The sequence below is a fragment of the Ornithorhynchus anatinus genome, chromosome X1 (assembly GCF_004115215.2).
Source record: "Ornithorhynchus anatinus isolate Pmale09 chromosome X1, mOrnAna1.pri.v4, whole genome shotgun sequence".
NCBI lineage: Eukaryota > Metazoa > Chordata > Mammalia > Monotremata > Ornithorhynchidae > Ornithorhynchus > Ornithorhynchus anatinus.
Window position 1 is genome coordinate 115,821,239 of NC_041749.1, and position 12,869 is coordinate 115,834,107.

Sequence of the window (12,869 nt, forward strand, 5' to 3'; positions counted from 1 at the left end):
ATGATGGTATTTGCTAAGGGCTTACCATGTGCAAAGCACTGTTCTATCCACCCTAGCCCTAAGTACATTGCCTGGCACATAGTAAGCGCTTAACAAATACCATTATTAGTATTATTACTTTAGAATGGGCCTTGTTGCCCCCCATCCAGGCCTAACATGTAAATGATAAGCTAATTTGATCAATCTATCATTGCTATTTATTAAGCACTTTCTGTGTGTAGAGCACTGAACTAAGCCCTTGGGAGAGGACAAAACAATAGCATAGGTAGACATGGTCCCTACCCACAAGGAACTGAATGCATCCAATTTGTTAGAGAACAGACCAGTTCCCTGTTCTCATTAAGTTCCCAGTCTGAGATGTGGAGAGAAGCAGAGTGACCTAGTGGAAAGAACCAGGGCCTGGGAGCCAGAGGACCTGGGTTCTCATCCCAGATCTGCCATGTGTCTGCTGTGTGACCTTGGGTTGTCATTTCACTTTTCTGTGCCTCTGTTTCCTCAACTGAAAAATGGGGATTCAGTACCTGTACTCCCTCCTCCTTAGACTGGGAGCCTTATGTGGGACAGGGATGGTGTCTGACTTGATTATCTTGCACCTATCTCAGCACTTAGCCCAGCGCTTGACATATAGTAAGCACCCAACAACTTCTACGGTTATAATGATGATGAATCCCAGTAGGCTTCCTGGAGGAGGAGACCCTGCACTGTGCTGGAAAAGATTTTGGAAAAAGGGAGAGCAGGCATCATCACCCTGATCAACAATCCTTCACTGAGTGTCCTCCGGGAACAGAGCGTGGCCTTAAGGTGTTTTCCTGAGGAGAGGCAGCAGGAGGAGAGGTTAAATCTGCAGTGTAAACAGGAAGACACAAACGGAGATAAATAGAAAAATCCTGGAACGGCTCCCCAGCCTTGGAGGAGGGGGAGAGGCTATGGTGAACATAAAAGGCGATTTCAGTCTTCTGCAGATGTCAGGCCAGGAGCCGAACAAGCTAAGTTTTGGTGTCATTTCTCTCCCTGCCCTCCATGGTGTGGGGGAGGGGGCATGGCAAGGAAGCGAGCACTCCAACTAGTAGCTCCTGAACAGCTGAGACCCTCTGCCTCCAGGAAGCCCTTCCAGACTAACTGAAAGGGAGTGATATCTCACCCGTTTCTCCCTCCGCCTAAACGTGCACCTGTCCCTCTGCTTCTCGGCCATAATGGATCTCTTTTTAGAGGGTAAGCTTCTCTCTAGATTGTAAACCTCTTGTGGACAGGGAATGTGTCTACCAACTCCATTATATTGTACTCTCTTATGCATTTAGTACAGTGCTCTGCACTCGGTAGGCTCTCTAGAAATACCTTTGATTGACTGTAAGCTCATTGTGGGCAGGGAAAGTGTCTATAATGAGCAGGGAACGTGTCTACCAGCTCTGTTGTATTCTCCCAAATGCTTAGTACAGTGCTTTGCACATAATAAGCTCTCAATAAATACCATAGATGATGATTAATTTTTCATTTATCGATTTATCTCATCTATCTCACTGACCTCTCACCCACATCCTACCTCTGGCTTGGAACACCCACCCCCTTCATATTCTAAAGACTATCGGAGTAGCCACCTTCAAAGCCTTATTGAAGGCACATTTCCTTCAAGAGGCCTTCCCTGACTAGGCCTTCATTTCCTCTTTTCCCACTCCCTTCTTCATCACTCTTGCACTTAGATTTGCACCCTTTATTCACCCCTCCCTCAGCCCCACATCACTTATGTACATATCCATAATTCATTTATTTATATTAATGTCTGTCTCCTGCTCTAGACTGTGAGCTCATTGTGATTAGGGAATGCACCTACTAACTCTATTATAGTGTAGTCTCCCAAGCGTTTAGTATAGTTCTCTGCACACAGTAAGTGCTCAATAAATATGATTGATTGATTCATTCATTCAATTGTATTTATTTGTTGATTGGAGACTCTAGCATCCTTCCTCCTTCTCCAGTGGGTCTCGTCAGCATCAGCCCTGGGTTGGCAAGGCGAGATGACAGATCACAAGGACCTGGAACGCAGCCCACCCACAGGAGTGTTCACAGCAACACCACATCACCGGGTGGGACACGTGGGGAGAAGGAGCGGCAGGCGGATACACAAGCAGCTGTTGTGTTGTCAGCTGAAAGGGGCTGTGGGCAAGCGGAGAGGGCAGAAAAAACACTGAAGAAACCTAGGCAAGCACAGTCACTCTCAAACAATCTAGTACAGTGAGGGGCTGCTGGGAGACAATGGCAGCAGACAGACCATTCTGCCTGGTGGGCAGCAATCAGGCATCGGTTGGCTCTTCTGGAGCCAGAGAACACATTGCCAAGAGACGGGATTTTGCCAGGTACCAAGTGACTCCTTGCTTGCCCTGACTAAGTATGAAACCACTCAGAGATGGAGAGGATTCAGACTGGACATTGTGGACAACATCCCTCTGGGATTATCCCAGCATCTCAATGGGTCAGTCCATCGTGCGAGCATCAGCACAGCAAAGTACCATCTTTAGTTGCATAGAGGGTAGAAAGGTCTGTGAGTCATCCATCACTCAATCAATCAATTGTATGGATTGAGTGCTTACTGCGTGCAGACCACCGTTGTAAGAACTGGGGAGACTATAATATAGTTACTAGACATGATACCTGCCTTCAAGGACCTTACATATCAATCCATTACTAAATCCTGTTGGTTCGACCTTCACGACGTTACTAAAATCTGCCCCTTCCTCTCTATCTAAACTGCTACCATGTTAAGCCAAGTACACATCCTATCCCACATAGATTACTGTATCAGCCTCCTTGCTGACCTCCCTGCTTCCTGTATCTCCTCACTCCAGTCCATACTTCACACTGCTGCCTGGATCATTTTTCTACAGAAATGTTCAGTTCCCCCTTCATATCCAACAGACAATCATTCTCCCCAACTTCAAAGCCTTCCTGAAGGTATATCTCCTCCAAGAGGCTTTCCCTAACTAAGCCTTCTTTTCCTTTTCTTCCACTCCTTTCTGCATTGCCCTGACTTGCTCCCTTTACTCATCCTGCTTCCCACTGCCACAGCTCTTACGTACATATCTGTAATTTTATTTATTTATATTAGTGTCGGTCTCCCCGTCTAGGCTGTAAGCTCATTGTGGGCAGGGAATATGTTTGTTACACTGTTATATTATACTCTCCCAAGTGCTTAGTACAGTGCTCTGCACACAGTAAGCTCTCAATAAACCCGATTGACTGACTGACTGACTTACAATTAATGGACACTAAACAGACCCACTCTTGCTTGAGGTCCTTGTCTGTAAAACGAGGATTCAATACCTATTTTCCCTTCCTTTTAAACAGTGAACCCCATATGTGTCTAACCTGATTAACTTGTATCTACCCAGTGCTTAGCACAGTATTGGGCAAATAGTAAGTGCTTAACAAATATAATAATTATAATAATAATTTTAAAAATTACAGGTAGAAGGAAGCAACAGCAGCATGACCTAGTGGAAAGAGCACGAGCCTAGGAGTCAGAGGACCTGCGTTCTAATTCCAGGTCTGCCAATGCTTGCTGTGTGACCTTGGGCAAGTCACTCGCTTCTCTATGGCTCATTTCCATAATTGCAAAATAGGGGCTAAATACCTGTTCTCCTTCCCACTTAGCCTGTGAGCCCCAAGTGGAACAGGGACTGTGTCTGACCAAACTAACTTGTACCTACCCCAGGCCTTAGAACAGTGTTTGGCACATAGTAAGCATTTATCAAATACCATTAAAAAAACCAATAGCATTTAAAGATATGTACATAATTCATTCATTCAGTAGTATTTATTGAGCACTTACTATGTGCAGAGCCCTGTATTAAGCGCTTGGAATATACAATCCGGCAACTGATAGAGACAATCCCTGCCCAATGCGGGGTTTAGGGCGGGGGTGGAGGAAGGGTCAGTATCCAAGCTCTCAGGTGATGTGGAAATTCTGGAATGGCATTTGGTTGGGGGGAATAGGGTAGGGAGATGAGAGATTAATCAGGGTAGGTCTCCTGGAGGAGATGTGGTTTCAGAAAAGCTTTGAAGATGGGGAGAGCAGTGGTCTGTTGGATATGAAGGGGGAGGGAGCTCCAGGCAGAAGGGAGGGCATGAACAAGAGGTCAGTGGTGGGAGAGATAAGAGGGATCCAGGCATAGGCCTTTTCAGTTAGCATGCTCACATAGATAAAATCTGATTGTCAGTAGCATCGTCTTTGAACCTGAGGGACAGCTATGTAAATACACTCATTATCTGGTTTAGGGCTTTGCAAGTGGTGCCGTTGGCAAATGCCAGGTTCTGCTTTGAATCCTGTCTAGAAGCCATTACAGTCTAAGCTACTTGAGGTCAGGGAGCACAACCTATTCTTCCGGACGATCTCCAAGCACACACTGCAAATGCATCTCATGATACCTGCACTGGGGATCGAAGTATGCCTCGGTTACCTCATCTGTAAAATGGGGATTGAAAATGTGAGCCCCATGTGGGACAGACTGTGTCCAACCTGATTTGTTTGTATCCACCCCAGTGCTTAGTACAGTACCTGGCACACAATTAGCACTTAATAAATTCCACAGTTATTAGTAGTAGCATTTATTAAGCACTTGCTTTGTGCTGGGACAGGACAGAATACACAGATGCTAATTAGACAAGGTCCCTGATACAAGATAAACAGGTTAGACACAGTCCATGTCCCACATGGGGCTCACATTCCAAGTAGGAGGGAGAAAGGTGTTGAATCCCCATTTTGCAGATGAGGGAACTGAGGCATAGTGAAGTTTTTCATTTCTTTTTTTTCATTTAATCATGTTTACTGAGCACTTACTGTGTGCAGAGCACTATACTAAGGGCTTGGGAGAGTACAATACAACAATAGACACATTCCCTGCCCACAACAAGCTTACAGTCTAGAGGGGGAGACACACATTAATATAAGGTTCAGTGCTCTGTCTGACAGTGCCCTTCCCGGATCCATACTCTGCCTGAAAAGTGAAGTGATTTGCCCAAGGTCATACAGCAGTCAAGTGGCAGATCTGGGATTAGAAACCCAGTTCCTCTGATTCTCTGGCCTGTGCTCTTTCCATTAAGCTATGGGATTCCACATGATCCCAGAATCCCACCACCAGCACCCCCAATTTGCTCCAGAGCCATTACATTCCCCTCCCATGTCTCTGAATATGGACTCCACATTTGAGTCATCGATCTCTGTAGGATGAGCCAAGACAGAGAGGGCAGCATTGCCTAGTGGAAAGAGCCTAGAATTCAGAGGACTTGGGTTCTAATCTTGGCTCTGCCACTTGATTGTTGTGTGACCTTGGTCCCTCTCTTCTCCCCTCCCTGATGGCCATCTTCAAACTGTTCACTTTCCAGTGGCTTCTTCTTCACTACTTTCAAACATGCTCATGTCTCCCCTCTCCTAAGAAAAAAACCCCTCCCTTGACTCCATGGCTCCCTCCAGTTATCGCCCCATCTCCCTCCTACCATTCCTCTCCAAACTCCTTGAGCAAGTTGTCTACACCCGCTGCCTCCACTTCCTCTCCTTGACCCCCTCTAATCTGGCTTCCGCCCCTTCACTCCACTGAAATCGCCTTCTCAAAGGTCACCAATGATCTCCTTCTTGCCAAATCCAATGGCCTCTATGCCATCCTAATCCTCCTCGACTTCTCCGTTGCCTTCGACACTGTCAGCCACCCCTTTCTCCTGGAAACGTTATCCAACCTTGGCTTCGCTGACACTGTTCTCTCCTGCTCCTCCTATCTCTCTAACCGCTCATTCTCAGTCTCTTTCATGGGCACCTCCTTTGCCTTCCATTCCCTATCAGTGGGAATCACTCAAGACTCAGTTCTGAGTCCCTTCTATTCTCCATCTACACCCACTCCCTTGGAGAACTCATTTGTTCCCATGACTTTAACTACCATCTCTATGTAGATGATTCCCAAATCTACATCTCTAGGCTTGATCGTTCTCCTTTGCAGTCACTCATTTCCTCCTCCTTTGAGGACATCCCTACTTGGATTTTTTACTGACACCTCAAACTTAACATGTCCAAAACAGAACTCCTTATTTCCCCACCCAAACCCTGTCCACCCCCTGGGTTTTCCATCACTGTAGACAGCACCACCAACTTCCCTGTCTCACAAACCTGTAACCTGGACATTATTCTTGACTCACCTCTCTCATTCAACCCACATTTTCAATCCGTCACCAAATCTTGTAGGTTCAACCTTCACAACATTGCTAAAATCTGCCCTTTTCTCTCCATCCAAACTACTACCACATTAATCCAAGCACTTATCCTATATCACCTTGATTACTATATTAGCCTCCTTTGCTGACCTCCCTGCCTCCGGTTTCTCCCCACTCCAGTCCATACTTCTTTCTGGTGCCCAGATCACCAATTGGTTCCTACAAAACCATTCAGTCCATGTTTCCCTACTCCTCAAGAACCTTCAGTGGTTGCCCATCCACCTCTGCATCAAACATAAACTCCTCATCATTGACTTTAAAGCACTCTGTCCCCTTGTCCCCTCCTACCTCACCTCACTACTCTCCTACTGCAACCCAGCCTGCACACTTGACTCTTCTGATGCCAATTTACTTATTGTACTTTGATCTTGTCTATCTCACTGCCAATCCCTTACCCACATCCTGCCTCTATCCTGGAGCTCTCTCTCCCTTCATGTCTGACAGATGATCACTCTCCCCACCTTTAAAGCCTTATTACATTGACATCTTCTACAAGAGGCCTTCCCCTACTAAGCCCTCATTTTCTCTTCTCCCACTCCCTTTTGCATAACCCATGTACTTGAATTTGCACCTTTTATTCACCCCTCCACAGCATTCTGTACATATCTGTAATTTATTTATTTGTAGTAATGTCTATCTCCCCCTTTAGAGAGTAAGCTCTGTGTAAGCTGGGAATGTGACTACCAACTATGTTATACTGTACTCTCTCAAAAAGGTTTGTACAGTGCTCTGCTCACAGTAAGTGCTCAACAAATACGACTGATTGACCTTGGACAAGTCACTTAACCTCTCAATGTCTTAGATTCCTCACCTGTAAAATGAGGATTAAATACCTGCCCTTCCTCCCTCTTAGACTGTGAGCCCCATGTGGGACAGAGATTGTCTGGTCTAATTCTTTTTGTATCTATCCCAGTGCTTGTAAGCACTTAATAAATTTCACCGCTATAATTAGGGAGGCTGGGAGCTAAACATTTAAATACTGAATTTAAAGGCATCCAACGTTGAGTCCACATAAATACTATTGATTAACTGATTGATTGACCTCAGATAAGTCTCTTGACCTCTCAGTGTCTCAGTTTCCTCCCCTGTAAAATGGGGATTAAATACCTGCCCTCCCTCGCTCTTAACTGTGAGGTCCATGTGGGACAGAGATTGGGATTGATCGAATTCTTTTGTATCTACCCCAGTGCTTGGCACAGAGTAAGCACTTACTAAATACCACTCCTGTAATTAGAGAGGCTGGAAGCTAAAATTTTAAATAATGAATTTAAAGGTATCCAATGTTGAATGCTAAAACCAGGGTGCCCAGTCTAAGACTAGCCACCCTGCTTTTAGAGAACGGGGAGAGGGGAGACACTAGGAGCCCTAGATAAATTTCTAATCAATCCGGACTAGAGAGTAAGAAGCCCGCTTTGTAGGGAATGGCGACATCCGGTGGCCACCCTGAGGAAGTGCTCTCTCCGGGACAGTCAGGGATTTGGTGGTGGTGACCACTTAAGGGAGACAAAAACGGACACGACATCGGAGAGAGGCGTGGGTGGAGGTTACAGCATCTAGAGTGATGATTCCCCACTTCCTAATTCCATCTATGATGAACAGGAATACTAATAACAACAGCAACAGTAATAAATAATAATGAATAATAATAAATAGTAAAAATAAATACATAAATAAACAGTAAACAATAATAAATAGAGGAGCAGCGTGGCTCAGTGGAAAGAGCCCGGGCTTGGGAGTCAGAGGTCGTGGGTTCAAATCCCAGCTCCGCCTCTTGTCGGCTGTGTGACTTTGGGCAAGTCACTTCACTTCTCTGTGCCTCAGGTTACCTCATCAGTAAAAGAAGCAGCGTGGCTCAGTGGAAAGAGCCCGGGCTTGGGAGTCAGAGGTCATGGGTTCGAATTCTGGCTCGGCCACTTGTCAGCTGGGTGACCGTGGACAAGTCACTTAACTTCTCTGTGCCTCAGTTACCTCATCTGTAAAATGGGGATTAAGACTGTGAGCCTCATGGGGGACAACCTGATCACCCTATATCTACCTCAGCGCTTAGAACAGTGCTCTGCACATAGTAAGCGCTTAACAAATACCAACATTATTACGGAAGCAGCATGGCTCAGTGGAAAGAGCCTGGGCTTCGGAGTCAGAGGTCATGGGTTCGACTCCCAGCTCTGCCACTTGTCAGCTGTGTGACTGTGGCCAAGTCACTTCACTTCTCTGGGCCTCAGTGACCTCATCTGTAAAATGGGGATTAACTGTGAGCCTCATGTGGGACAACCTGATTACTCTGTATCTACCCCAGCGCTTAGAACAGTGCTCTGCACATAGTAAGCGCTTAACAAATACCAACATTATTAAATAGTAATAATAATATTGAAGCAACATGGCCTATTGGATACCGGCCTGGTGTCAGAAGGACCTGGCTTCTAATCCCGACTCCTCCGCTTGTCTGCTGTGTGACCCTGGGCAAGTCACTTAACTTCTCTGTACCTCAGTTCCCTCATCTGGAAAATGGAAACTAAGACTGTGAGTCCCATGTGGGACAGGGGCTGTATCCAACCTGATTAGCTTGTATCTACCTCAGGACTTAGTACAATTCCAGCACATAGTAAAGTTAACTAATAAATCGTTAAATAGTTCAGTAAACACTTAACAAATACCATTAGAAAAATAATAATGGTATTTGTTAAGTGCTTACTATTTGTTCTAAGAGCTGGGGTAAATGCAAGATAGGTCAGCCACAGTTCCTGTCCCACATGAAGCTCACAGTCTAAGTAGGAGGAAGAATGGGGATTCTGCAGACCATCTGCAAAATGGAATTCCAATCCTGCTTCATTCAGCTAAATCTTTTTTCTGTGTAACCGTTTTCACACTGATGAAGTCTCCCATCAGGAACAGGAGATGAGTTGCAGTCTTGAGATTTCAAGACCAGCAGAGAAGCAGCATGGCTCAGGGGAAAAAGCCCAGGCTAGGGAGTCAGAGGTCATGGGTTCAAATCCTGGCTCTCCTGCTTGTCAGCTATGTGACTTTGGGCAAGTCACTTAATTTCTCTGTGCCTCAGTTCCTTCATCTGTAAAATGGGCATTAAGACTGTGAGCCCCACGTGAGACAACCTGATTACCTTGTATCCTCCCAGCACTTAGAAAAATGCTTTGCACATAGTAAGCACTTAACAAAAGCCATCATTATAAGACCAAGAACCTGCATGATGGAAGTGACTAGAATGCCAGGATCAGTTCCATTAACTCTTTTGTCCTCTCCTAAACCCTTGGTTCCCCTCTCAGGGTCACACCTGGAGAGTTTCCAGTTCTCTACCAGTCTCGACTTGGGGAGGGAGAGTCAAGCAGAGGAATTTCCATTCCTAGCTTGGGCAGCGGCTAGTGAGGGGAAGGCAGTCTGCTACAAGTAAAAACTCACCTGTGCTGGGCAGCAGCAGCATGGGAGAGAGTTGAGGGTGGAGGCTAAATTTTACTGCGAGGAAGGAGGCAATGGTAAACCACTTCTGTATTTTTACCAAGAAAACTCTATGGATACACTACCAGAAGGATTGCAGATGGAGGTGGGGCATTCTGGGAGAGATTTGTTCATGGCATCGCTATGGGTCGGAGATGACTTGGCATAAGACAAACCCCTGGTGCGGTGCTCTGCAAAGTCTGCTTCTTTCCTCACTGAAGAGTTCTTGTCTCCTCAGTCTGTCTTCAGGAAGAGCACTGTACTGAGCACTTGGGAGAGAAGAGCAGAAGCAAAAGATCCAGTCCTTGCCCTTAGGAAGCTTCCCAGGAATATTTGTTCCCCGCTACTGGGACCCAGTGGATGTGGCTATCGTGATCCTAACCAGCAATTGCCAGAGTGGGAAAGGACCACTTTCAAAGCTCACCTGATCCATCTCCCTGCCTCCAGACAGATGGATCACTAAATCTTTCAGAACCAAAGCAACGTTAGCCCTATTCCTGTGGTGGTAGGAAAGGGGTGGGGGAGTGTTGTTGGAAATTTTCCATCAGTTCATGACCAACCGAGATGAGATGCCCCACCCCAATCTATTTGATATTGTTCCAAAATATCTAGCGGCCAAGTGGCCACTTCGCTCTCTGCCTCCCACATGCATCCCACTCTCCCACCCCTCACCTTCTCCCACTCATCCATCCGCCCTCCTCTTGACCTTACCAACATCAACCAGGCATATTGTCACGACTCTCACCCGGTCGCTCTCTCATTTCTCAGATCTCCATTTTTCTCCGCTCTCAGTCCAGCTTTCCTTTGTGTTTCTTAAACAGGTAGGTTTGGCGAGTATGAATGTGTACAAATGTGTGGGTGTAAGTGCAGGGGGGGACACGTTTTCGTGCATGAGAAAATGGGCGTTCAGGGATGTGTGTGTTTTGAGTAATCAGCTTACCAAACCCCAAAACCGAGATAGCCCTTCAGGTCACTGAAGCACGTCGGCTATTTGATTTGCAATTCTTTCCACTATAAGCTCCTCAAGAGCAGGGACTGTGTCTACGACTCTTGTTGCTTGCTGCCAGGCGCCTAGTGCAGTGTTCTGCCCACAGCAGGCACTTGATCAATATTGATGATTGGACAGATAGGGGTCCCAGCTGTCAGTCTCCCACATCCTGTTCTGGGGCTGTGGGACAGCGAGGATGGGCACTTCACCCCCTCTGTCTCGCCCCATCCTGGAGGACGGCCTCTCTGCTCTCTCACTTAACTATGATGAAGTGATGAAGAGAAAGTGCTGAGGGAGGAGGAGATGCAGGGAGTCAGGTGGGACAGTTTAAGAGAGAGGAGAGGGAGTTGAAGTGGGCTGCAGCTGAGTGACACTTTGCCAAAGGGAGGAGAAGGGAGGGGAAGGGTGAGCAAGAGTCCTCACCCCTTCTGTCTCTCCCTGGACAGAAGCTCCTCCATCCCTCTGACCATTTTGGTGGCCCTTCCCTGTCCCTGCTCCAGCTCCAGTCTGTCCTTCTTAACTTTGGCTATCAGAACTTCACCGGGTATTCCAGGGGCAGACAGACCATGGGCTAATGTAGATGTGAAAAAACCTTTTGCTTTGTTTTCTCTGCCCTTCCTGAAGAGGCCGGCTTTTGAAGGAGTGGGGGGGAAATGCAGTCAAGTGGATTGGAGATACTGAACCAGAAGCTGGGGGGAGGATGGAGGAAAAACAAGATATGACTCCTGAGCTCAAAGTTTAATGGGGGAGGCCAGGCAAATGTAGCCGGCAGGCAGATAAACAGAAAGCACAAGTGACGTGAAGACAGGAAACGTGTAAGAGCCCCATAAGGTCATATGCTGGGGACATGATACTGTGTTTGCATCAACAAAAAGTCCTGACGTACTGGTTCCTGGAGTAATGGGGGCGACCAGGGCCACAGTGGTTAATCTGGGAAGGCTGTCTGGGGAAGATGGGCTTTTCATGGCATTTTACAGGGAGAGAGAGAGAGACGTGGTTTGGTGTTGAGGAGGGTTGGGGGAAGGGACTACCTGGCAGGGTGAATGGATTGTGTGGTGGCTTGGAGATGTGAAAGAGAGGCCGAGACATGGAGGGAGATAAACAGAGAGCCAGAGAGAAACAGTCAGAGTGAAAAACAGAGAGAGAGAGAAAGAGAGCACACCATGTTTGTTGTCCCAGATAAATCTCTGGCTAGAGTCTGCATTTCACTGCTTTTCTAATTTCCTGCAGTTTCTTTATTCCTTGCACTCCCTTGGGTTGAGGCAGGAGGCTGGACCACATGAACATGTCTACCAACTCTGTTGTATTGTACTCTCCCAAGTGCTCAGTACAGTGCTCTGCACACAGTAAGAGCTCAATAAATGCCATTGATTGATTGATGACCCCTTACCCCATCAGCTCTTTCCCTGTCTTGGTTCCAGCCAATTCCTTTCTCTCACTGGGCTTCAGGTTCTCTCAGCAGATGGGGGAGAAGGTTGCTGGGAGTGGGGCAGGGGTAGCTTTGGGGACCTAATACCCCCAGCCGTCTCCCGTCGGAGAGACGGGCAGACACTTGGCGATCTCTGGGAAGCTGAGGCAATTGCCAAAGGATAAAGTTCCAGGGAGTATTGCCACAGCCCCAAAGCCCCAAGGAAAATGGGCACTGCTGAGGGGCTGGGGGCTTTCAGGGGTTTTGCCAGGTTCTTGGACTTGGGATCCCCTTGGCACCCAGGGCGTTGCGGTAGATTCATTTACCTGGGAGCAACCACCCCACCTCTCGGCTGAGGTGCCAGGGCTCAATTCTGCCCCAGTGGGAGGAATCCACTGCTGCGCGTCCCTTATTGCAAGTCTGGCTTTGTTCCAACCTCGGATCTGAACAGATATTTGTATTTCTAGGTCCATGGGGCCCTCTTCTCAACTACAAGCCCTCTGCTTTGGAGCAGAACAGTGGGACTTCTATATAAGCCCAGGCATTGGACAGAGGCAGGAGCAAATGCAGATACTTGTATTGAGACATCCCGTTCTCTCACCCCCAACCGGCCCTACCCCCGGCCCCTGACACCCACTCTGGGGTGCCTCTGGATATTCAGGACTCCCTGATTGACAGGCAATCCCCCTCCACCCCAATGGACAACAACTCAGTCCCTGATCTTGGCCTCTAGGTTCTGGCTGCTTCTTCTCCCCGCCCCCATCCCCCTCCCCC